The sequence below is a fragment of the Centroberyx gerrardi genome, chromosome 23 (assembly GCF_048128805.1).
Source record: "Centroberyx gerrardi isolate f3 chromosome 23, fCenGer3.hap1.cur.20231027, whole genome shotgun sequence".
In the NCBI taxonomy this organism is placed as follows: domain Eukaryota; kingdom Metazoa; phylum Chordata; class Actinopteri; order Beryciformes; family Berycidae; genus Centroberyx; species Centroberyx gerrardi.
In genome coordinates, this window is record NC_136019.1 from 1,081,048 (window position 1) to 1,104,207 (window position 23,160).

The 23,160-nt window shown below is 52.9% G+C and overlaps 11 non-coding genes across 11 annotated transcripts; all 11 read right to left on the reverse strand.

The window, feature by feature from the left end:
• Window positions 1–835: 835 nt before the first annotated feature.
• On the reverse strand, window positions 836–942 carry LOC139925059 (U6 spliceosomal RNA). Its single transcript, XR_011785260.1, has one exon. It is a non-coding gene; the product is annotated as a U6 spliceosomal RNA (small nuclear RNA).
• A 944-nt stretch (window positions 943–1,886) lies between these two features.
• Window positions 1,887–1,993, reverse strand: LOC144538013 (U6 spliceosomal RNA). The gene has a single exon (XR_013504023.1). It is a non-coding gene; the product is annotated as a U6 spliceosomal RNA (small nuclear RNA).
• A 1,255-nt stretch (window positions 1,994–3,248) lies between these two features.
• On the reverse strand, window positions 3,249–3,355 carry LOC144538015 (U6 spliceosomal RNA). The gene has a single exon (XR_013504025.1). It is a non-coding gene; the product is annotated as a U6 spliceosomal RNA (small nuclear RNA).
• A 1,335-nt stretch (window positions 3,356–4,690) lies between these two features.
• On the reverse strand, window positions 4,691–4,797 carry LOC139925057 (U6 spliceosomal RNA). The gene has a single exon (XR_011785258.1). It is a non-coding gene; the product is annotated as a U6 spliceosomal RNA (small nuclear RNA).
• A 1,335-nt stretch (window positions 4,798–6,132) lies between these two features.
• LOC144538016 (U6 spliceosomal RNA) lies at window positions 6,133–6,239 on the reverse strand. Its single transcript, XR_013504026.1, has one exon. It is a non-coding gene; the product is annotated as a U6 spliceosomal RNA (small nuclear RNA).
• A 1,335-nt stretch (window positions 6,240–7,574) lies between these two features.
• On the reverse strand, window positions 7,575–7,681 carry LOC139925060 (U6 spliceosomal RNA). The gene has a single exon (XR_011785261.1). It is a non-coding gene; the product is annotated as a U6 spliceosomal RNA (small nuclear RNA).
• A 1,335-nt stretch (window positions 7,682–9,016) lies between these two features.
• On the reverse strand, window positions 9,017–9,123 carry LOC139925061 (U6 spliceosomal RNA). The gene has a single exon (XR_011785262.1). It is a non-coding gene; the product is annotated as a U6 spliceosomal RNA (small nuclear RNA).
• Window positions 9,124–10,458: 1,335 nt separating this feature from the next.
• Window positions 10,459–10,565, reverse strand: LOC139925062 (U6 spliceosomal RNA). Its single transcript, XR_011785263.1, has one exon. It is a non-coding gene; the product is annotated as a U6 spliceosomal RNA (small nuclear RNA).
• Window positions 10,566–11,900: 1,335 nt separating this feature from the next.
• LOC139913136 (U6 spliceosomal RNA) lies at window positions 11,901–12,007 on the reverse strand. The gene has a single exon (XR_011784705.2). It is a non-coding gene; the product is annotated as a U6 spliceosomal RNA (small nuclear RNA).
• A 1,335-nt stretch (window positions 12,008–13,342) lies between these two features.
• On the reverse strand, window positions 13,343–13,449 carry LOC139913135 (U6 spliceosomal RNA). Its single transcript, XR_011784704.1, has one exon. It is a non-coding gene; the product is annotated as a U6 spliceosomal RNA (small nuclear RNA).
• Window positions 13,450–14,784: 1,335 nt separating this feature from the next.
• On the reverse strand, window positions 14,785–14,891 carry LOC139913134 (U6 spliceosomal RNA). The gene has a single exon (XR_011784703.1). It is a non-coding gene; the product is annotated as a U6 spliceosomal RNA (small nuclear RNA).
• Between the last annotated feature and the right edge of the window lie 8,269 nt (window positions 14,892–23,160).

Genomic DNA, 23,160 nt, shown 5'->3' on the forward strand with positions numbered 1-23,160 from the left:
AACCTGAGTGCAGAGAAGCTTCCCACCTTTTCAGGCTGCTGAGATGGCCAGGGCAAGTGTCCTTGACAGATTACCAGATAGTTCAGGTCATTTTTCAGGGGGCAAGGAGACAGAAGAACTTAAGCACGTTTGGCAAAGCCGTTACGCTGAGTAAGTTTCAAAGGTTCGGAGACAGAAGAGTCTCGGCCAAAGGCCCGAATTTCCCAGTGTCACTGAATGCAGCACACATCTCCCATGTCTGCAACAACAAAACCCACATTTCCCAGAGAATGCTGTAAGAATCTCCGCCAAAATGCCGAATTTCCCAGCGTCAGTCAATGCAGCATGAATCTCCCACCTGGGTAACAAAATAAAAGACATTTTCAAGAGAATGCAGGAATACTGTAAGAATCTCCGCCAGAATTTCCGAGTGTCACTGAATGTCACGTCTCCTTTGTCTGCAACAAATGGCAAATATTTTCATCAAATTGGAACGATACAGAGAAGATTGGTAATGGGCCAACCCCGGACATCTAATCTTCTCTGTAGCGTTCCAATTTTTTTTTTTTCATCAAATTGGAACGATACAGAGAAGATTGGTAATGAGCTGACCCATTAGCAATATGCTCTGTATCGGTCAAAGTGAGCCTCATTCACAGGTTGTTGAAGTGGTCACGGTAGGCGTTTCTCACAGGCATTCCCACGGCACTGCCGTCTCCGGAAGCCGCTGCACTCTTCCGGTTGTCGTCCGCCGTGTTACAGTGTTCCGGGGAACGGTTGGGAGCTGGCCGCCGCTGCACTCTTCCGGTTGTCGTCCGCCGTGCCACGGGGAGCGCTTTGCCAGCCGGCCGCTTGGGAAAAGATGGAGCGCTTCACGGATTTGCGTGTCATCCTTTCGCAGGGGCCATGCTAATCTTCTCTGTATCGATCCAATGTTATCATATGTACTGCCTGGGCAAGTACATTTCAACCCCCAACGTTGCCTGCTACTTAATCCCCCCCGGGCAGAAGGGCCCCCTTTACGCGGAGCAACAGCTGAGGCGCTTTTTCACTAGGCGCCACCCATTAGCGTCTGCGGGGAGAAGCTCTTTCTGTTGTAGACCTCTGCTTAGATGAGTTTAGTTTGAAATGGCAACTTCTTTCGGTATGTTTGTGAATTTGACAAAGTGGGCAAGACCAGAGTGGCACAGACACTGGAAGAGGGGCCGGAGCCCAGCTCGGCCTCCAAGCCTGAGCCTGCACTCGGGCCCTAAGCCCAGCCCATCCCCTCCCAGGACACGCCCTAGGGCTGCTCTGAGCGAGGCCCCTCTGCCTACATCCCAGGCTTTCCCCTTAGGCTTGGGGGTGGGGGGAGGGGACTTTGCAAGCAACCCTTTCACCTTGAAAAGTGCACAGCCACAAGTTTTCGCATGTAAATCTTCCTTTGCTACTGCAAAAGACCCGCGAATAGGACAAAGCATGTAAACCTGAGTGCAGAGAAGCTTCCCACCTTTTCAGGCTGCTGAGATGGCCAGGGCAAGTGTCCTTGACAGATTACCAGATAGTTCAGGTCATTTTTCAGGGGGCAAGGAGACAGAGGAACTTAAGCACGTTTGGCAAAGCCGTTACGCTGAGTAAGTTTCAAAGGTTCGGAGACAGAAGAGTCTCGGCCAAAGGCCCGAATTTCCCAGTGTCACTGAATGCAGCACACGTCTCCCATGTCTGCAACAGGTTGTTGAAGTGGTCACGGTAGGCGTTTCTCACAGGCATTCCCACGGCACTGCCGTCTCCGGAAGCCGCTGCACTCTTCCGGTTGTCGTCCGCCGTGTTACAGTGTTCCGGGGAACGGTTGGGAGCTGGCCGCCGCTGCACTCTTCCGGTTGTCGTCCGCCGTGCCACGGGGAGCGCTTTGCCAGCCGGCCGCTTGGGAAAAGATGGAGCGCTTCACGGATTTGCGTGTCATCCTTTCGCAGGGGCCATGCTAATCTTCTCTGTATCGATCCAATGTTATCATATGTACTGCCTGGGCAAGTACATTTCAACCCCCAACGTTGCCTGCTACTTAATCCCCCCCGGGCAGAAGGGCCCCCTTTACGCGGAGCAACAGCTGAGGCGCTTTTTCACTAGGCGCCACCCATTAGCGTCTGCGGGGAGAAGCTCTTTCTGTTGTAGACCTCTGCTTAGATGAGTTTAGTTTGAAATGGCAACTTCTTTCGGTATGTTTGTGAATTTGACAAAGTGGGCAAGACCAGAGTGGCACAGACACTGGAAGAGGGGCCGGAGCCCAGCTCGGCCTCCAAGCCTGAGCCTGCACTCGGGCCCTAAGCCCAGCCCATCCCCTCCCAGGACACGCCCTAGGGCTGCTCTGAGCGAGGCCCCTCTGCCTACATCCCAGGCTTTCCCCTTAGGCTTGGGGGTGGGGGGAGGGGACTTTGCAAGCAACCCTTTCACCTTGAAAAGTGCACAGCCACAAGTTTTCGCATGTAAATCTTCCTTTGCTACTGCAAAAGACCCGCGAATAGGACAAAGCATGTAAACCTGAGTGCAGAGAAGCTTCCCACCTTTTCAGGCTGCTGAGATGGCCAGGGCAAGTGTCCTTGACAGATTACCAGATAGTTCAGGTCATTTTTCAGGGGGCAAGGAGACAGAGGAACTTAAGCACGTTTGGCAAAGCCGTTACGCTGAGTAAGTTTCAAAGGTTCGGAGACAGAAGAGTCTCGGCCAAAGGCCCGAATTTCCCAGTGTCACTGAATGCAGCACACGTCTCCCATGTCTGCAACAACAAAACCCACATTTCCCAGAGAATGCTGTAAGAATCTCCGCCAAAATGCCGAATTTCCCAGCGTCAGTCAATGCAGCATGAATCTCCCACCTGGGTAACAAAATAAAAGACATTTTCAAGAGAATGCAGGAATACTGTAAGAATCTCCGCCAGAATTTCCGAGTGTCACTGAATGTCACGTCTCCTTTGTCTGCAACAAATGGCAAATATTTTCATCAAATTGGAACGATACAGAGAAGATTGGTAATGGGCCAACCCCGTGACCCATTAGCAATATGCTCTGTATCGGTCAAAGTGAGCCTCATTCACAGGTTGTTGAAGTGGTCACGGTAGGCGTTTCTCACAGGCATTCCCACGGCACTGCCGTCTCCGGAAGCCGCTGCACTCTTCCGGTTGTCGTCCGCCGTGTTACAGTGTTCCGGGGAACGGTTGGGAGCTGGCCGCCGCGGCACTCTTCCGGTTGTCGTCCGCCGTGCCACGGGGAGCGCTTTGCCAGCCGGCCGCTTGGGAAAAGATGGAGCGCTTCACGGATTTGCGTGTCATCCTTTCGCAGGGGCCATGCTAATCTTCTCTGTATCGATCCAATGTTATCATATGTACTGCCTGGGCAAGTACATTTCAACCCCCAACGTTGCCTGCTACTTAATCCCCCCCGGGCAGAAGGGCCCCCTTTACGCGGAGCAACAGCTGAGGCGCTTTTTCACTAGGCGCCACCCATTAGCGTCTGCGGGGAGAAGCTCTTTCTGTTGTAGACCTCTGCTTAGATGAGTTTAGTTTGAAATGGCAACTTCTTTCGGTATGTTTGTGAATTTGACAAAGTGGGCAAGACCAGAGTGGCACAGACACTGGAAGAGGGGCCGGAGCCCAGCTCGGCCTCCAAGCCTGAGCCTGCACTCGGGCCCTAAGCCCAGCCCATCCCCTCCCAGGACACGCCCTAGGGCTGCTCTGAGCGAGGCCCCTCTGCCTACATCCCAGGCTTTCCCCTTAGGCTTGGGGGTGGGGGGAGGGGACTTTGCAAGCAACCCTTTCACCTTGAAAAGTGCACAGCCACAAGTTTTCGCATGTAAATCTTCCTTTGCTACTGCAAAAGACCCGCGAATAGGACAAAGCATGTAAACCTGAGTGCAGAGAAGCTTCCCACCTTTTCAGGCTGCTGAGATGGCCAGGGCAAGTGTCCTTGACAGATTACCAGATAGTTCAGGTCATTTTTCAGGGGGCAAGGAGACAGAGGAACTTAAGCACGTTTGGCAAAGCCGTTACGCTGAGTAAGTTTCAAAGGTTCGGAGACAGAAGAGTCTCGGCCAAAGGCCCGAATTTCCCAGTGTCACTGAATGCAGCACACGTCTCCCATGTCTGCAACAACAAAACCCACATTTCCCAGAGAATGCTGTAAGAATCTCCGCCAAAATGCCGAATTTCCCAGCGTCAGTCAATGCAGCATGAATCTCCCACCTGGGTAACAAAATAAAAGACATTTTCAAGAGAATGCAGGAATACTGTAAGAATCTCCGCCAGAATTTCCGAGTGTCACTGAATGTCACGTCTCCTTTGTCTGCAACAAATGGCAAATATTTTCATCAAATTGGAACGATACAGAGAAGATTGGTAATGGGCCAACCCCGGACATCTAATCTTCTCTGTAGCGTTCCAATTTTTTTTTTTTCATCAAATTGGAACGATACAGAGAAGATTGGTAATGAGCTGACCCATTAGCAATATGCTCTGTATCGGTCAAAGTGAGCCTCATTCACAGGTTGTTGAAGTGGTCACGGTAGGCGTTTCTCACAGGCATTCCCACGGCACTGCCGTCTCCGGAAGCCGCTGCACTCTTCCGGTTGTCGTCCGCCGTGTTACAGTGTTCCGGGGAACGGTTGGGAGCTGGCCGCCGCTGCACTCTTCCGGTTGTCGTCCGCCGTGCCACGGGGAGCGCTTTGCCAGCCGGCCGCTTGGGAAAAGATGGAGCGCTTCACGGATTTGCGTGTCATCCTTTCGCAGGGGCCATGCTAATCTTCTCTGTATCGATCCAATGTTATCATATGTACTGCCTGGGCAAGTACATTTCAACCCCCAACGTTGCCTGCTACTTAATCCCCCCCGGGCAGAAGGGCCCCCTTTACGCGGAGCAACAGCTGAGGCGCTTTTTCACTAGGCGCCACCCATTAGCGTCTGCGGGGAGAAGCTCTTTCTGTTGTAGACCTCTGCTTAGATGAGTTTAGTTTGAAATGGCAACTTCTTTCGGTATGTTTGTGAATTTGACAAAGTGGGCAAGACCAGAGTGGCACAGACACTGGAAGAGGGGCCGGAGCCCAGCTCGGCCTCCAAGCCTGAGCCTGCACTCGGGCCCTAAGCCCAGCCCATCCCCTCCCAGGACACGCCCTAGGGCTGCTCTGAGCGAGGCCCCTCTGCCTACATCCCAGGCTTTCCCCTTAGGCTTGGGGGTGGGGGGAGGGGACTTTGCAAGCAACCCTTTCACCTTGAAAAGTGCACAGCCACAAGTTTTCGCATGTAAATCTTCCTTTGCTACTGCAAAAGACCCGCGAATAGGACAAAGCATGTAAACCTGAGTGCAGAGAAGCTTCCCACCTTTTCAGGCTGCTGAGATGGCCAGGGCAAGTGTCCTTGACAGATTACCAGATAGTTCAGGTCATTTTTCAGGGGGCAAGGAGACAGAGGAACTTAAGCACGTTTGGCAAAGCCGTTACGCTGAGTAAGTTTCAAAGGTTCGGAGACAGAAGAGTCTCGGCCAAAGGCCCGAATTTCCCAGTGTCACTGAATGCAGCACACGTCTCCCATGTCTGCAACAACAAAACCCACATTTCCCAGAGAATGCTGTAAGAATCTCCGCCAAAATGCCGAATTTCCCAGCGTCAGTCAATGCAGCATGAATCTCCCACCTGGGTAACAAAATAAAAGACATTTTCAAGAGAATGCAGGAATACTGTAAGAATCTCCGCCAGAATTTCCGAGTGTCACTGAATGTCACGTCTCCTTTGTCTGCAACAAATGGCAAATATTTTCATCAAATTGGAACGATACAGAGAAGATTGGTAATGGGCCAACCCCGGACATCTAATCTTCTCTGTAGCGTTCCAATTTTTTTTTTTTCATCAAATTGGAACGATACAGAGAAGATTGGTAATGAGCTGACCCATTAGCAATATGCTCTGTATCGGTCAAAGTGAGCCTCATTCACAGGTTGTTGAAGTGGTCACGGTAGGCGTTTCTCACAGGCATTCCCACGGCACTGCCGTCTCCGGAAGCCGCTGCACTCTTCCGGTTGTCGTCCGCCGTGTTACAGTGTTCCGGGGAACGGTTGGGAGCTGGCCGCCGCTGCACTCTTCCGGTTGTCGTCCGCCGTGCCACGGGGAGCGCTTTGCCAGCCGGCCGCTTGGGAAAAGATGGAGCGCTTCACGGATTTGCGTGTCATCCTTTCGCAGGGGCCATGCTAATCTTCTCTGTATCGATCCAATGTTATCATATGTACTGCCTGGGCAAGTACATTTCAACCCCCAACGTTGCCTGCTACTTAATCCCCCCCGGGCAGAAGGGCCCCCTTTACGCGGAGCAACAGCTGAGGCGCTTTTTCACTAGGCGCCACCCATTAGCGTCTGCGGGGAGAAGCTCTTTCTGTTGTAGACCTCTGCTTAGATGAGTTTAGTTTGAAATGGCAACTTCTTTCGGTATGTTTGTGAATTTGACAAAGTGGGCAAGACCAGAGTGGCACAGACACTGGAAGAGGGGCCGGAGCCCAGCTCGGCCTCCAAGCCTGAGCCTGCACTCGGGCCCTAAGCCCAGCCCATCCCCTCCCAGGACACGCCCTAGGGCTGCTCTGAGCGAGGCCCCTCTGCCTACATCCCAGGCTTTCCCCTTAGGCTTGGGGGTGGGGGGAGGGGACTTTGCAAGCAACCCTTTCACCTTGAAAAGTGCACAGCCACAAGTTTTCGCATGTAAATCTTCCTTTGCTACTGCAAAAGACCCGCGAATAGGACAAAGCATGTAAACCTGAGTGCAGAGAAGCTTCCCACCTTTTCAGGCTGCTGAGATGGCCAGGGCAAGTGTCCTTGACAGATTACCAGATAGTTCAGGTCATTTTTCAGGGGGCAAGGAGACAGAGGAACTTAAGCACGTTTGGCAAAGCCGTTACGCTGAGTAAGTTTCAAAGGTTCGGAGACAGAAGAGTCTCGGCCAAAGGCCCGAATTTCCCAGTGTCACTGAATGCAGCACACGTCTCCCATGTCTGCAACAACAAAACCCACATTTCCCAGAGAATGCTGTAAGAATCTCCGCCAAAATGCCGAATTTCCCAGCGTCAGTCAATGCAGCATGAATCTCCCACCTGGGTAACAAAATAAAAGACATTTTCAAGAGAATGCAGGAATACTGTAAGAATCTCCGCCAGAATTTCCGAGTGTCACTGAATGTCACGTCTCCTTTGTCTGCAACAAATGGCAAATATTTTCATCAAATTGGAACGATACAGAGAAGATTGGTAATGGGCCAACCCCGGACATCTAATCTTCTCTGTAGCGTTCCAATTTTTTTTTTTTCATCAAATTGGAACGATACAGAGAAGATTGGTAATGAGCTGACCCATTAGCAATATGCTCTGTATCGGTCAAAGTGAGCCTCATTCACAGGTTGTTGAAGTGGTCACGGTAGGCGTTTCTCACAGGCATTCCCACGGCACTGCCGTCTCCGGAAGCCGCTGCACTCTTCCGGTTGTCGTCCGCCGTGTTACAGTGTTCCGGGGAACGGTTGGGAGCTGGCCGCCGCTGCACTCTTCCGGTTGTCGTCCGCCGTGCCACGGGGAGCGCTTTGCCAGCCGGCCGCTTGGGAAAAGATGGAGCGCTTCACGGATTTGCGTGTCATCCTTTCGCAGGGGCCATGCTAATCTTCTCTGTATCGATCCAATGTTATCATATGTACTGCCTGGGCAAGTACATTTCAACCCCCAACGTTGCCTGCTACTTAATCCCCCCCGGGCAGAAGGGCCCCCTTTACGCGGAGCAACAGCTGAGGCGCTTTTTCACTAGGCGCCACCCATTAGCGTCTGCGGGGAGAAGCTCTTTCTGTTGTAGACCTCTGCTTAGATGAGTTTAGTTTGAAATGGCAACTTCTTTCGGTATGTTTGTGAATTTGACAAAGTGGGCAAGACCAGAGTGGCACAGACACTGGAAGAGGGGCCGGAGCCCAGCTCGGCCTCCAAGCCTGAGCCTGCACTCGGGCCCTAAGCCCAGCCCATCCCCTCCCAGGACACGCCCTAGGGCTGCTCTGAGCGAGGCCCCTCTGCCTACATCCCAGGCTTTCCCCTTAGGCTTGGGGGTGGGGGGAGGGGACTTTGCAAGCAACCCTTTCACCTTGAAAAGTGCACAGCCACAAGTTTTCGCATGTAAATCTTCCTTTGCTACTGCAAAAGACCCGCGAATAGGACAAAGCATGTAAACCTGAGTGCAGAGAAGCTTCCCACCTTTTCAGGCTGCTGAGATGGCCAGGGCAAGTGTCCTTGACAGATTACCAGATAGTTCAGGTCATTTTTCAGGGGGCAAGGAGACAGAGGAACTTAAGCACGTTTGGCAAAGCCGTTACGCTGAGTAAGTTTCAAAGGTTCGGAGACAGAAGAGTCTCGGCCAAAGGCCCGAATTTCCCAGTGTCACTGAATGCAGCACACGTCTCCCATGTCTGCAACAACAAAACCCACATTTCCCAGAGAATGCTGTAAGAATCTCCGCCAAAATGCCGAATTTCCCAGCGTCAGTCAATGCAGCATGAATCTCCCACCTGGGTAACAAAATAAAAGACATTTTCAAGAGAATGCAGGAATACTGTAAGAATCTCCGCCAGAATTTCCGAGTGTCACTGAATGTCACGTCTCCTTTGTCTGCAACAAATGGCAAATATTTTCATCAAATTGGAACGATACAGAGAAGATTGGTAATGGGCCAACCCCGGACATCTAATCTTCTCTGTAGCGTTCCAATTTTTTTTTTTTCATCAAATTGGAACGATACAGAGAAGATTGGTAATGAGCTGACCCATTAGCAATATGCTCTGTATCGGTCAAAGTGAGCCTCATTCACAGGTTGTTGAAGTGGTCACGGTAGGCGTTTCTCACAGGCATTCCCACGGCACTGCCGTCTCCGGAAGCCGCTGCACTCTTCCGGTTGTCGTCCGCCGTGTTACAGTGTTCCGGGGAACGGTTGGGAGCTGGCCGCCGCTGCACTCTTCCGGTTGTCGTCCGCCGTGCCACGGGGAGCGCTTTGCCAGCCGGCCGCTTGGGAAAAGATGGAGCGCTTCACGGATTTGCGTGTCATCCTTTCGCAGGGGCCATGCTAATCTTCTCTGTATCGATCCAATGTTATCATATGTACTGCCTGGGCAAGTACATTTCAACCCCCAACGTTGCCTGCTACTTAATCCCCCCCGGGCAGAAGGGCCCCCTTTACGCGGAGCAACAGCTGAGGCGCTTTTTCACTAGGCGCCACCCATTAGCGTCTGCGGGGAGAAGCTCTTTCTGTTGTAGACCTCTGCTTAGATGAGTTTAGTTTGAAATGGCAACTTCTTTCGGTATGTTTGTGAATTTGACAAAGTGGGCAAGACCAGAGTGGCACAGACACTGGAAGAGGGGCCGGAGCCCAGCTCGGCCTCCAAGCCTGAGCCTGCACTCGGGCCCTAAGCCCAGCCCATCCCCTCCCAGGACACGCCCTAGGGCTGCTCTGAGCGAGGCCCCTCTGCCTACATCCCAGGCTTTCCCCTTAGGCTTGGGGGTGGGGGGAGGGGACTTTGCAAGCAACCCTTTCACCTTGAAAAGTGCACAGCCACAAGTTTTCGCATGTAAATCTTCCTTTGCTACTGCAAAAGACCCGCGAATAGGACAAAGCATGTAAACCTGAGTGCAGAGAAGCTTCCCACCTTTTCAGGCTGCTGAGATGGCCAGGGCAAGTGTCCTTGACAGATTACCAGATAGTTCAGGTCATTTTTCAGGGGGCAAGGAGACAGAGGAACTTAAGCACGTTTGGCAAAGCCGTTACGCTGAGTAAGTTTCAAAGGTTCGGAGACAGAAGAGTCTCGGCCAAAGGCCCGAATTTCCCAGTGTCACTGAATGCAGCACACGTCTCCCATGTCTGCAACAACAAAACCCACATTTCCCAGAGAATGCTGTAAGAATCTCCGCCAAAATGCCGAATTTCCCAGCGTCAGTCAATGCAGCATGAATCTCCCACCTGGGTAACAAAATAAAAGACATTTTCAAGAGAATGCAGGAATACTGTAAGAATCTCCGCCAGAATTTCCGAGTGTCACTGAATGTCACGTCTCCTTTGTCTGCAACAAATGGCAAATATTTTCATCAAATTGGAACGATACAGAGAAGATTGGTAATGGGCCAACCCCGGACATCTAATCTTCTCTGTAGCGTTCCAATTTTTTTTTTTTCATCAAATTGGAACGATACAGAGAAGATTGGTAATGAGCTGACCCATTAGCAATATGCTCTGTATCGGTCAAAGTGAGCCTCATTCACAGGTTGTTGAAGTGGTCACGGTAGGCGTTTCTCACAGGCATTCCCACGGCACTGCCGTCTCCGGAAGCCGCTGCACTCTTCCGGTTGTCGTCCGCCGTGTTACAGTGTTCCGGGGAACGGTTGGGAGCTGGCCGCCGCTGCACTCTTCCGGTTGTCGTCCGCCGTGCCACGGGGAGCGCTTTGCCAGCCGGCCGCTTGGGAAAAGATGGAGCGCTTCACGGATTTGCGTGTCATCCTTTCGCAGGGGCCATGCTAATCTTCTCTGTATCGATCCAATGTTATCATATGTACTGCCTGGGCAAGTACATTTCAACCCCCAACGTTGCCTGCTACTTAATCCCCCCCGGGCAGAAGGGCCCCCTTTACGCGGAGCAACAGCTGAGGCGCTTTTTCACTAGGCGCCACCCATTAGCGTCTGCGGGGAGAAGCTCTTTCTGTTGTAGACCTCTGCTTAGATGAGTTTAGTTTGAAATGGCAACTTCTTTCGGTATGTTTGTGAATTTGACAAAGTGGGCAAGACCAGAGTGGCACAGACACTGGAAGAGGGGCCGGAGCCCAGCTCGGCCTCCAAGCCTGAGCCTGCACTCGGGCCCTAAGCCCAGCCCATCCCCTCCCAGGACACGCCCTAGGGCTGCTCTGAGCGAGGCCCCTCTGCCTACATCCCAGGCTTTCCCCTTAGGCTTGGGGGTGGGGGGAGGGGACTTTGCAAGCAACCCTTTCACCTTGAAAAGTGCACAGCCACAAGTTTTCGCATGTAAATCTTCCTTTGCTACTGCAAAAGACCCGCGAATAGGACAAAGCATGTAAACCTGAGTGCAGAGAAGCTTCCCACCTTTTCAGGCTGCTGAGATGGCCAGGGCAAGTGTCCTTGACAGATTACCAGATAGTTCAGGTCATTTTTCAGGGGGCAAGGAGACAGAGGAACTTAAGCACGTTTGGCAAAGCCGTTACGCTGAGTAAGTTTCAAAGGTTCGGAGACAGAAGAGTCTCGGCCAAAGGCCCGAATTTCCCAGTGTCACTGAATGCAGCACACGTCTCCCATGTCTGCAACAACAAAACCCACATTTCCCAGAGAATGCTGTAAGAATCTCCGCCAAAATGCCGAATTTCCCAGCGTCAGTCAATGCAGCATGAATCTCCCACCTGGGTAACAAAATAAAAGACATTTTCAAGAGAATGCAGGAATACTGTAAGAATCTCCGCCAGAATTTCCGAGTGTCACTGAATGTCACGTCTCCTTTGTCTGCAACAAATGGCAAATATTTTCATCAAATTGGAACGATACAGAGAAGATTGGTAATGGGCCAACCCCGGACATCTAATCTTCTCTGTAGCGTTCCAATTTTTTTTTTTTCATCAAATTGGAACGATACAGAGAAGATTGGTAATGAGCTGACCCATTAGCAATATGCTCTGTATCGGTCAAAGTGAGCCTCATTCACAGGTTGTTGAAGTGGTCACGGTAGGCGTTTCTCACAGGCATTCCCACGGCACTGCCGTCTCCGGAAGCCGCTGCACTCTTCCGGTTGTCGTCCGCCGTGTTACAGTGTTCCGGGGAACGGTTGGGAGCTGGCCGCCGCTGCACTCTTCCGGTTGTCGTCCGCCGTGCCACGGGGAGCGCTTTGCCAGCCGGCCGCTTGGGAAAAGATGGAGCGCTTCACGGATTTGCGTGTCATCCTTTCGCAGGGGCCATGCTAATCTTCTCTGTATCGATCCAATGTTATCATATGTACTGCCTGGGCAAGTACATTTCAACCCCCAACGTTGCCTGCTACTTAATCCCCCCCGGGCAGAAGGGCCCCCTTTACGCGGAGCAACAGCTGAGGCGCTTTTTCACTAGGCGCCACCCATTAGCGTCTGCGGGGAGAAGCTCTTTCTGTTGTAGACCTCTGCTTAGATGAGTTTAGTTTGAAATGGCAACTTCTTTCGGTATGTTTGTGAATTTGACAAAGTGGGCAAGACCAGAGTGGCACAGACACTGGAAGAGGGGCCGGAGCCCAGCTCGGCCTCCAAGCCTGAGCCTGCACTCGGGCCCTAAGCCCAGCCCATCCCCTCCCAGGACACGCCCTAGGGCTGCTCTGAGCGAGGCCCCTCTGCCTACATCCCAGGCTTTCCCCTTAGGCTTGGGGGTGGGGGGAGGGGACTTTGCAAGCAACCCTTTCACCTTGAAAAGTGCACAGCCACAAGTTTTCGCATGTAAATCTTCCTTTGCTACTGCAAAAGACCCGCGAATAGGACAAAGCATGTAAACCTGAGTGCAGAGAAGCTTCCCACCTTTTCAGGCTGCTGAGATGGCCAGGGCAAGTGTCCTTGACAGATTACCAGATAGTTCAGGTCATTTTTCAGGGGGCAAGGAGACAGAGGAACTTAAGCACGTTTGGCAAAGCCGTTACGCTGAGTAAGTTTCAAAGGTTCGGAGACAGAAGAGTCTCGGCCAAAGGCCCGAATTTCCCAGTGTCACTGAATGCAGCACACGTCTCCCATGTCTGCAACAACAAAACCCACATTTCCCAGAGAATGCTGTAAGAATCTCCGCCAAAATGCCGAATTTCCCAGCGTCAGTCAATGCAGCATGAATCTCCCACCTGGGTAACAAAATAAAAGACATTTTCAAGAGAATGCAGGAATACTGTAAGAATCTCCGCCAGAATTTCCGAGTGTCACTGAATGTCACGTCTCCTTTGTCTGCAACAAATGGCAAATATTTTCATCAAATTGGAACGATACAGAGAAGATTGGTAATGGGCCAACCCCGGACATCTAATCTTCTCTGTAGCGTTCCAATTTTTTTTTTTTCATCAAATTGGAACGATACAGAGAAGATTGGTAATGAGCTGACCCATTAGCAATATGCTCTGTATCGGTCAAAGTGAGCCTCATTCACAGGTTGTTGAAGTGGTCACGGTAGGCGTTTCTCACAGGCATTCCCACGGCACTGCCGTCTCCGGAAGCCGCTGCACTCTTCCGGTTGTCGTCCGCCGTGTTACAGTGTTCCGGGGAACGGTTGGGAGCTGGCCGCCGCTGCACTCTTCCGGTTGTCGTCCGCCGTGCCACGGGGAGCGCTTTGCCAGCCGGCCGCTTGGGAAAAGATGGAGCGCTTCACGGATTTGCGTGTCATCCTTTCGCAGGGGCCATGCTAATCTTCTCTGTATCGATCCAATGTTATCATATGTACTGCCTGGGCAAGTACATTTCAACCCCCAACGTTGCCTGCTACTTAATCCCCCCCGGGCAGAAGGGCCCCCTTTACGCGGAGCAACAGCTGAGGCGCTTTTTCACTAGGCGCCACCCATTAGCGTCTGCGGGGAGAAGCTCTTTCTGTTGTAGACCTCTGCTTAGATGAGTTTAGTTTGAAATGGCAACTTCTTTCGGTATGTTTGTGAATTTGACAAAGTGGGCAAGACCAGAGTGGCACAGACACTGGAAGAGGGGCCGGAGCCCAGCTCGGCCTCCAAGCCTGAGCCTGCACTCGGGCCCTAAGCCCAGCCCATCCCCTCCCAGGACACGCCCTAGGGCTGCTCTGAGCGAGGCCCCTCTGCCTACATCCCAGGCTTTCCCCTTAGGCTTGGGGGTGGGGGGAGGGGACTTTGCAAGCAACCCTTTCACCTTGAAAAGTGCACAGCCACAAGTTTTCGCATGTAAATCTTCCTTTGCTACTGCAAAAGACCCGCGAATAGGACAAAGCATGTAAACCTGAGTGCAGAGAAGCTTCCCACCTTTTCAGGCTGCTGAGATGGCCAGGGCAAGTGTCCTTGACAGATTACCAGATAGTTCAGGTCATTTTTCAGGGGGCAAGGAGACAGAGGAACTTAAGCACGTTTGGCAAAGCCGTTACGCTGAGTAAGTTTCAAAGGTTCGGAGACAGAAGAGTCTCGGCCAAAGGCCCGAATTTCCCAGTGTCACTGAATGCAGCACACGTCTCCCATGTCTGCAACAACAAAACCCACATTTCCCAGAGAATGCTGTAAGAATCTCCGCCAAAATGCCGAATTTCCCAGCGTCAGTCAATGCAGCATGAATCTCCCACCTGGGTAACAAAATAAAAGACATTTTCAAGAGAATGCAGGAATACTGTAAGAATCTCCGCCAGAATTTCCGAGTGTCACTGAATGTCACGTCTCCTTTGTCTGCAACAAATGGCAAATATTTTCATCAAATTGGAACGATACAGAGAAGATTGGTAATGGGCCAACCCCGGACATCTAATCTTCTCTGTAGCGTTCCAATTTTTTTTTTTTCATCAAATTGGAACGATACAGAGAAGATTGGTAATGAGCTGACCCATTAGCAATATGCTCTGTATCGGTCAAAGTGAGCCTCATTCACAGGTTGTTGAAGTGGTCACGGTAGGCGTTTCTCACAGGCATTCCCACGGCACTGCCGTCTCCGGAAGCCGCTGCACTCTTCCGGTTGTCGTCCGCCGTGTTACAGTGTTCCGGGGAACGGTTGGGAGCTGGCCGCCGCTGCACTCTTCCGGTTGTCGTCCGCCGTGCCACGGGGAGCGCTTTGCCAGCCGGCCGCTTGGGAAAAGATGGAGCGCTTCACGGATTTGCGTGTCATCCTTTCGCAGGGGCCATGCTAATCTTCTCTGTATCGATCCAATGTTATCATATGTACTGCCTGGGCAAGTACATTTCAACCCCCAACGTTGCCTGCTACTTAATCCCCCCCGGGCAGAAGGGCCCCCTTTACGCGGAGCAACAGCTGAGGCGCTTTTTCACTAGGCGCCACCCATTAGCGTCTGCGGGGAGAAGCTCTTTCTGTTGTAGACCTCTGCTTAGATGAGTTTAGTTTGAAATGGCAACTTCTTTCGGTATGTTTGTGAATTTGACAAAGTGGGCAAGACCAGAGTGGCACAGACACTGGAAGAGGGGCCGGAGCCCAGCTCGGCCTCCAAGCCTGAGCCTGCACTCGGGCCCTAAGCCCAGCCCATCCCCTCCCAGGACACGCCCTAGGGCTGCTCTGAGCGAGGCCCCTCTGCCTACATCCCAGGCTTTCCCCTTAGGCTTGGGGGTGGGGGGAGGGGACTTTGCAAGCAACCCTTTCACCTTGAAAAGTGCACAGCCACAAGTTTTCGCATGTAAATCTTCCTTTGCTACTGCAAAAGACCCGCGAATAGGACAAAGCATGTAAACCTGAGTGCAGAGAAGCTTCCCACCTTTTCAGGCTGCTGAGATGGCCAGGGCAAGTGTCCTTGACAGATTACCAGATAGTTCAGGTCATTTTTCAGGGGGCAAGGAGACAGAGGAACTTAAGCACGTTTGGCAAAGCCGTTACGCTGAGTAAGTTTCAAAGGTTCGGAGACAGAAGAGTCTCGGCCAAAGGCCCGAATTTCCCAGTGTCACTGAATGCAGCACACGTCTCCCATGTCTGCAACAACAAAACCCACATTTCCCAGAGAATGCTGTAAGAATCTCCGCCAAAATGCCGAATTTCCCAGCGTCAGTCAATGCAGCATGAATCTCCCACCTGGGTAACAAAATAAAAGACATTTTCAAGAGAATGCAGGAATACTGTAAGAATCTCCGCCAGAATTTCCGAGTGTCACTGAATGTCACGTCTCCTTTGTCTGCAACAAATGGCAAATATTTTCATCAAATTGGAACGATACAGAGAAGATTGGTAATGGGCCAACCCCGGACATCTAATCTTCTCTGTAGCGTTCCAATTTTTTTTTTTTCATCAAATTGGAACGATACAGAGAAGATTGGTAATGAGCTGACCCATTAGCAATATGCTCTGTATCGGTCAAAGTGAGCCTCATTCACAGGTTGTTGAAGTGGTCACGGTAGGCGTTTCTCACAGGCATTCCCACGGCACTGCCGTCTCCGGAAGCCGCTGCACTCTTCCGGTTGTCGTCCGCCGTGTTACAGTGTTCCGGGGAACGGTTGGGAGCTGGCCGCCGCTGCACTCTTCCGGTTGTCGTCCGCCGTGCCACGGGGAGCGCTTTGCCAGCCGGCCGCTTGGGAAAAGATGGTGCGCTTCACGGATTTGCGTGTCATCCTTGCGCCTAGTACGGCCCCTTCTTCTCTGTGCCCTTGTCTTACTTTGTCCTACTTTCACAGTCCCGCCCAAGTTCGCTTGTCCCGCCTCTAGTCTCTCGCCGTTGGCCTGTCTTACTTTTTGGAAAAATCTTGCAACGTTTCATTGGCTTGTCCTACTTTCGGCCAGCGCTCTTCCCATTGGCTGTGGTGACGTCATCCGCCCCGCTATTGGCTACTTGCTCCCCGCCAGCGCAGAGCCCGTCATTCTGATTTTGCACTTCAACACTGCGACATCTCAACAAGTAAGTTCAAGTTCAAATATATCTAAGCCTTAAAATAGAGTCATGGACGCTATATCTCACTGTCTGACATGAGTAAAAAACAGCTCGAAATATGTGTGTGTGTTTCGCCGTCGTGTGCGTTTTTCGCCACGGGCTAACTAATGCCAATGCTTTAATGCTATTTTAAACTCTTAAAATCACGGAAACCCCTGTGTGTAAATGACGTTTTACTGGCCGTGTTTTTGACGGTGTTTAATGAGCATTTGTAGAGGTTACAGACAAATATTGATCGTGAAATCGCCCGCACCCGTTTGTATTGCCGCTGTTTCTAGCTCCGTTACGTGCGTAAAGCTGTTAAAATGCTATTGCACAATGAAAGTACACTTTGAAAATACACATATTTGTTCATTATATCGTCTGCGCTCTGTGTGCAGTGTTGGCAGACTGTAACGTTGGCATGCTACGCTACTGTAAGCTGTCTCACCTTCATAAAATGCTTAAAAGTGCTTTTTAAGCATTTTATGAACGGTGAAGCGAATGATAATTTACATATGCCCCTTTTCTCGGTGTTATGCCAGCATGATTAACTATCTCTGTGTAATGTGTGTAGAATGGATTTCCACCCAGCATTCCGCTTCGAGTCTTCGTCTCGCAAGCTCACCCTCAAGCCTTCGCCCGAAGCGTCGAAGGTGGCCCGAGCCTACCGCAGGCGAGGGTCATCTGAGGCGCGGAGGGTGAAGCTGCCTGAGACGGTGAGGGAGCAGGCGAAGGCTCGCGTCCTCCGTGCCGGAGGAGACCCCGCGTGCCGCCAGCTGCTGCTCAGTGAGAGGGAGCTGCAGTTTGGCCAGTACCGGGGTCAAACATTCAAGTGGCTGCTGACCCACGACGTGGGATACGCCTGCGGCCTGCTGGCGTCCCACCAGAAGGAGAGAGCGGGTGGGGACACCACCCAGACGCCCCTCATGGGCAACAAAGACGCCCTCGACGCCTACGGCCAGCTCTTCCCGGAGATGGTGGCGCTCATCAGGAGCCGTAGGATGTGCGAGGGCTCTCTGCCTGTGAGGGGCCTGGACCAGACGCTGGTGGGGTTTGGCGTCCATGCGCAGGAGACCTACAGGGCCCTGTACGAGTCCGCCAGCGGTGAGAGTCAAACGTAAGTATTGTAATTGATGGCAGAGATGATGTGTGTGATGCTGTGTGAAGTACTGCTCTGACTTGGTCATGTCTGTAATTATTGTATTTCTCCTTTCCTCTGTAGCACTTTGAGATTTACTTCAAATGAAAAGTGAATTACAAATTAAATGTATTATTATTATTATTAATTGATGGCAGAGATGGTGTGTGTGATGCTGTGTGAAGTACTGCTCTGACTTGTTGTTGTCATGTCTGTAGCTTTGTGCGGTGGCTGAGGAAGCACAATGTGGTGGTGGGGTCCCAGATGCACACGCTGCAGTGCTACGTGCTGGGCCGGGACAAGGAGCAGACGGCGGCCGCTCCCCCCCCCCCGGCGGGCCACGCGCCGCCCTCCTCCTCCCCCGAGTAAGTGCCCTGTTCCTGTTCTTTACACACGTACAACAGCTTGTAAAAACCCATCTTCCAAATTGTATGTTTTTCTTCTGTGTGGAAGCAGGCGCTGCATCTGTAGACCCTGCCGAGCCCTCGGACAGCGCGCTCCTCGCCGCCGCCATGGAGGTCGACTCTCAGCGTGAGTACACACACACACACACACACACACAACAATGATGAATAAAAATTCTGTGAATTCTGTGAATAATTTGACTTGTGTAACCTTTTTTTAAGCTCTCAAAAAGAAAGGATGTAATATTAGTGGGGATAAGGTAAGTGTGGCCCTCATGTGGTCATTACCTGTATCTGCACGGCTCAACTGCCTGGTGAATTCTGTGTGGCTGCTTCCACCATTTCATTGAATCATCTCTTGATCAGGGCTTAACGCTCTCTTGTAAATAATCATTGTGTGTTTCCACTGTGGCTTGGTGTAGTCCCTCTGTGTTGTAGAACATGTACTTGTCTTGTGAATAATCCCATTTGACTAAAACTGTGTCTGTAGTGTAGACAGTTGTCATTATACTTCTAACCTGCGCTTAATTGCATTTCATCTTCAGTCATTCAACCCTGCTTTTCTTTCATTTGGCTTGTATAGCATTCTTCATTGTGCTTCCTGAAGAATAACCTGTCACTAATGCCATTGCTTTTCAACCTTCTAGTGTAACACTGGTGTATCAACAATATGCACATGACATTACAGAGTGACAACTGTGAGTCTGTCCTTTGCAGCTGCCGTGGACGTCCCACCTGCTGCCGCCCCACCAGCTGACGTCCCACCTGCTGCCGCCCCACCAGCTGCCACCCCACCAGCGGACGCCCCACCCCATCACACCCGCTCCACGGCTGAGAGACGAGGGCAGCCTGTTGTAGTGCAGTCAGTCTCCGGCGCAGAGGTACGCCCAGTCAAGCTGAATATCTGTATTTTTGACATTGTGTATGTAGTTCTTTGTATTAACCAGTTGATATTGCTGTGTTGTAGCTGCTGCCTAAGAGCTGGAGGCTGACGCTGCCAGAGGAGCAGCAGGAGTGGCTGGGCCGGGCTCTGTTCACCAGGACCGCCGGCGGGCAGGTCGTCCTCACCTCCAACCTCCGCCTGTGGTGGTTCCCCCCCGGAGCCCGGCCCCTGTACACTCAGCCCCCCGCCTCCGCCCACGCCTTCTTCCAGCGCCCGTTCTTCCTGTTCTTCCTTGGACAGCAGCGGCTGGTACTTCATGGGCACGGAGTACCTGGAATGCCGTTCCTGCCAGAGGAAGTTTGCAGGCTGGGCGCAGGACATCTTAGATCAGCTGGACCTGGCTCACCAGGAGGCGTTCCCAGCTGTTCTCACGTACAAGTAAGTTGATAATCAATTGAAATGAATAAATAATAAATGAATCGATGAAATACTAAAGTGAAATGAGTCACTGTAATATTTCTTCAAGTTGATTTTAGTTGTGACGTGACCTTCCTGTTAATTGCCTGTTCTTCTCTCTGTACTTTTCTCTCACAGGATGTCCTGTGACAAGGTGGTGGTCGGGCAGTTAAAGGAGCGCACCCTGGGCAACGGTGCGGCTCGCCTCCGCGCTTGTCTGGTGGAGCAGCACACCAGAGAGTGGATGGCACAATCGATGAGCTACCTTTCCGTGCTCCGCAAGCTTCGCGTGCCGGGTGTGGTGGCGGCGGCGCAGCCACCACCTACCACCCATGCACCCCGTACCTGGCAGCCCCTGGCTGATGGCGGTCTACGTCAGGGACTGCCTGACCAGGGCCGAGGAGACGAAGGCCAGGGTGACGTCCATCTTCGGGGACATCTTAAAGATGGACTCCACCAAGAAGGCAAGCTTTGTTTACGAGTACATGACCATGTCTTTGAAGAAGCCTGCACTTTAACTAATTCCGTCTAATGTAATGTGTCATAACGGCCGTCTCTGTGCTCATTTTACAGATGACCAAGAAGCTTGCGGGCGCTGCCGCCGCTACGGCTGCCTGGGTGACCAACGTGGGCAACGAGTACGGCCAGGTGCTCATGTCCGTCCTCACTGCCGCCGAGGGGGACGGGCTTCTGCCCATGGCAGCCGGACTGATGCGGCGGTACCGAGAAGCCGGGAAGGCCCCTCCGAAGGTCTTGTCCGTGGACCGGGACTGCTGTTCCGCCATGGGACAACCGAAGACGGCGGCCATGTTCCACGAGTGGGACCAGCTGGTCATCAGGCTGGACGTGTGGCACCTCATGCGGCGCTTCGCACGGGGCTTGACCACCGACAGCCACCAGCTGTACGGCCTCTTCATGGCGAGGCTCTCCTTTGCCATCTTCGAGTGGGACGGCGGAGACGTCGCCCGCCTGAGAGAGGCCAAGCAGTCCCAGGAGGGGAGGGACGCCCACATCAAGCTGTCTGCCGTGGAGCTCGCCCGTCACTGTTGCCGCCGCACGCGCGGTGCGGACGAGACGGAGCGGCTCCTCCAGGAGGTGCTGGACGCCTTCTGGGAGGGGACAGACACCATGGGCGTCCCGCTCATCGACCGTGCCAGGATGGAGGAGATCTGGAGCACGCAGCGTCGCCACCTCCACTGCATCCAGGATCCCCAGGGAGTGGCGCTCTACTGCAAGACGGGGGAGGTGACCAAAGGGGGGGTCACGCTCCCAGTCTACCGCTGCGCCAGAGGCTCCACTTCCCTGGAGTCCTTCCACCTCCACCAGTGCCGGTTCATTCCAGGTAAGCATTTTCATTTTCAAGCTGAGAGAGAGAGGGAAAAGCAAATGCAAACAGCTGGGTGTGTTGAACTTATTTTCTCTCCTCTCTCTCCCCCCTCTCCTTGTCCCAGGCACTTCAGCCAGTGCCCTCCACTTCCAGGTTTACCTGCTGGAGGGCCTGGTCAGGTGGAACGAGAACCGCGCCAGGGCAGCAGTGGAGGGTGGCAGCAAGGTGACGCTGCGTTGCTACAGCGCCCGGCTGCAGCACGGCTTCAACCAGCTGACCCAGGAACTCCTGGGTCAGACGCTGGTTGAAAACTACACCAAGCCCAGGGAGTACACAGGTGAGTCATCAGGGAGAGCTCCTTTTATTGAAGCAGGCACACAGGCTGTCACCAAGTTGACTGATCTAACGGTCTGTCTGTCTGTCTGTCTGTCTGTCTGTGTGTGTGTGTGTGTGTGTGTGTGTGTGTGTGTGTGTGTTTTCCAGGGGAGCTGATTGGGGTGCAGTACCTGTACTCCCAGACAGGCGCCGTGCTGCAGGAGGATCTGGGCAGGGATCCCGACGCTCCGGATGGGATGGACGAGGCTGAAGAGGAGTGGGGGGATGACTTGGATGAGGGGTTCGAGGAGGAGCCGGAGGAGGTACGGCTCCTGGAACACCACCACCAGCTCATCCACTCGGCTCAGCCCGCTGCCGCTGCTGCCGCTGCTGCCGCTGCTGCCGCCGCTGCTGCTGCCGCCGCTGCTGCCGCCGCTGCCGCCGCTGCCGCCACCCCCGCTCCCGCTCCTGCCCCCGCCGCCGCCGCCGCCGCCGCCGCCGCCGCCTCGTCATCCCAGTCGGGCCCTGCCCACACAGCTCCATCCCAAGATGACGCCCCTGGGATGGAGCTGCAGCAGGTCGAGGAGGAGGAAGACGTAAGTGCACTGAAGTCCTCTGTTATTGTTATCAAAGTGCCTTTAGTCACTGTGATCATGTGTTCATGATGTTTCTCCGGCCTCTGTTGCAGGATGCGATGGGGCCAGACGGTCACGGCGGATACCAGCACGTGGTGAGTCTGGCCCTCGCCCTCGTGGAGCTGCGTCACCAGGCCAGAACTGTGCCGCATGCACCATGAGGGCCGTACCATCGCCGGGGTCCGGATCAACCGCTGGGGTGCTATCATGAGGGACTACAGTCTCATCCGAGACAACCTCCTGAACTGCCAGGCCCTCATGACAAGCACCTCCATCCAGCTTTTTGATGTGAACCACCGGACCCTTCTGCAGTGGTAAGACCTCATTTGGCATGTCATACTGTGACTGACAGGAAGAATGTCTGAATTATTTTGAATGAATAATTGTATTTTTATTTTTCATCAGGCACAACGAGAGGAGCAAAGCAATGATGAGGGACACCCTCTCCGTGGCGGTGCCGGGGCCCAGCACTCCGCAGGCGGCAGCCGACGGAGCCGGTGCAGCCTGACCAGACTCTGGCCCACCCTCTACGAGCTCCTCTGTGCCACTGCGGCCTCCTCCTCCTCGGACGCCCCTTCCACCTCAGCTGCAGCCTCCTCTGCCCCACCGCTGCTGCCTCCTCTGCCCCCACCGCTGCTGCCTCCTCTGCCCCCACCGCTGCTGCCTCCTCTGCCCCCACCGCTGCTGCCTCAGCTGCCTCCGCTGCCCCCACCGCTGCGGCCTCCTCTGCTGCTTCCTCCTCTGCTGCTTCCTCCTCTGCTGCTTCCTCTGCCCCCACCGCTGCTGCCGCCTCCTCTCAGCCAGCGGTGCCGCGGTCCACGGCCTGGCAGAGGAAAATGAGGGAGCAGCACCAGCAACAACAGTCCCAGGATGAGGGTGCTCTCCTCAAGGCACCAAGGAAGACATTCCAGCACTTCCGGTGCAAGCGCTGTGGCCAGCCAAAGACCAAAGAATATGGCCACAGCCGCTATGGAGGAGAGCACTTCTGCTCCTGGGCTGAAGGCCGCTCGGTGGAGGAATGGCTGGCTGAGAAAAGGAGCAAAGATCCTTAAGGTAATTTGTCTTATGTTGTACACCATTACCTCCTTCATACATTTGACATGAACTTTATTTTTGTCAATACTGCTCTGCAATTGTTACACTGCCTCTCTCTAACAGCTATTTGTTAATTGTGTTGTCTGCAGAGTCCAGCCAGCCAGCCAGCCAGCCAGCCACAGCACTTATGAAATATCCCTCACAGCACTTATGAAAAATTGTAAATAGTTTGTCCCTAAAAGCACTTACTGTAAATAGTTTCAATAATGTAAATGGCTCTGAAGCACTTGTACCTACAGCACGTCATGTAAATGGCTCTGAAGCACTTGTACCTACAGCACTTGTCATGTAAATGGCTCTGAAGCAATTGTACCTACAGCACATGTCATGTGAATATTTAGCATTAA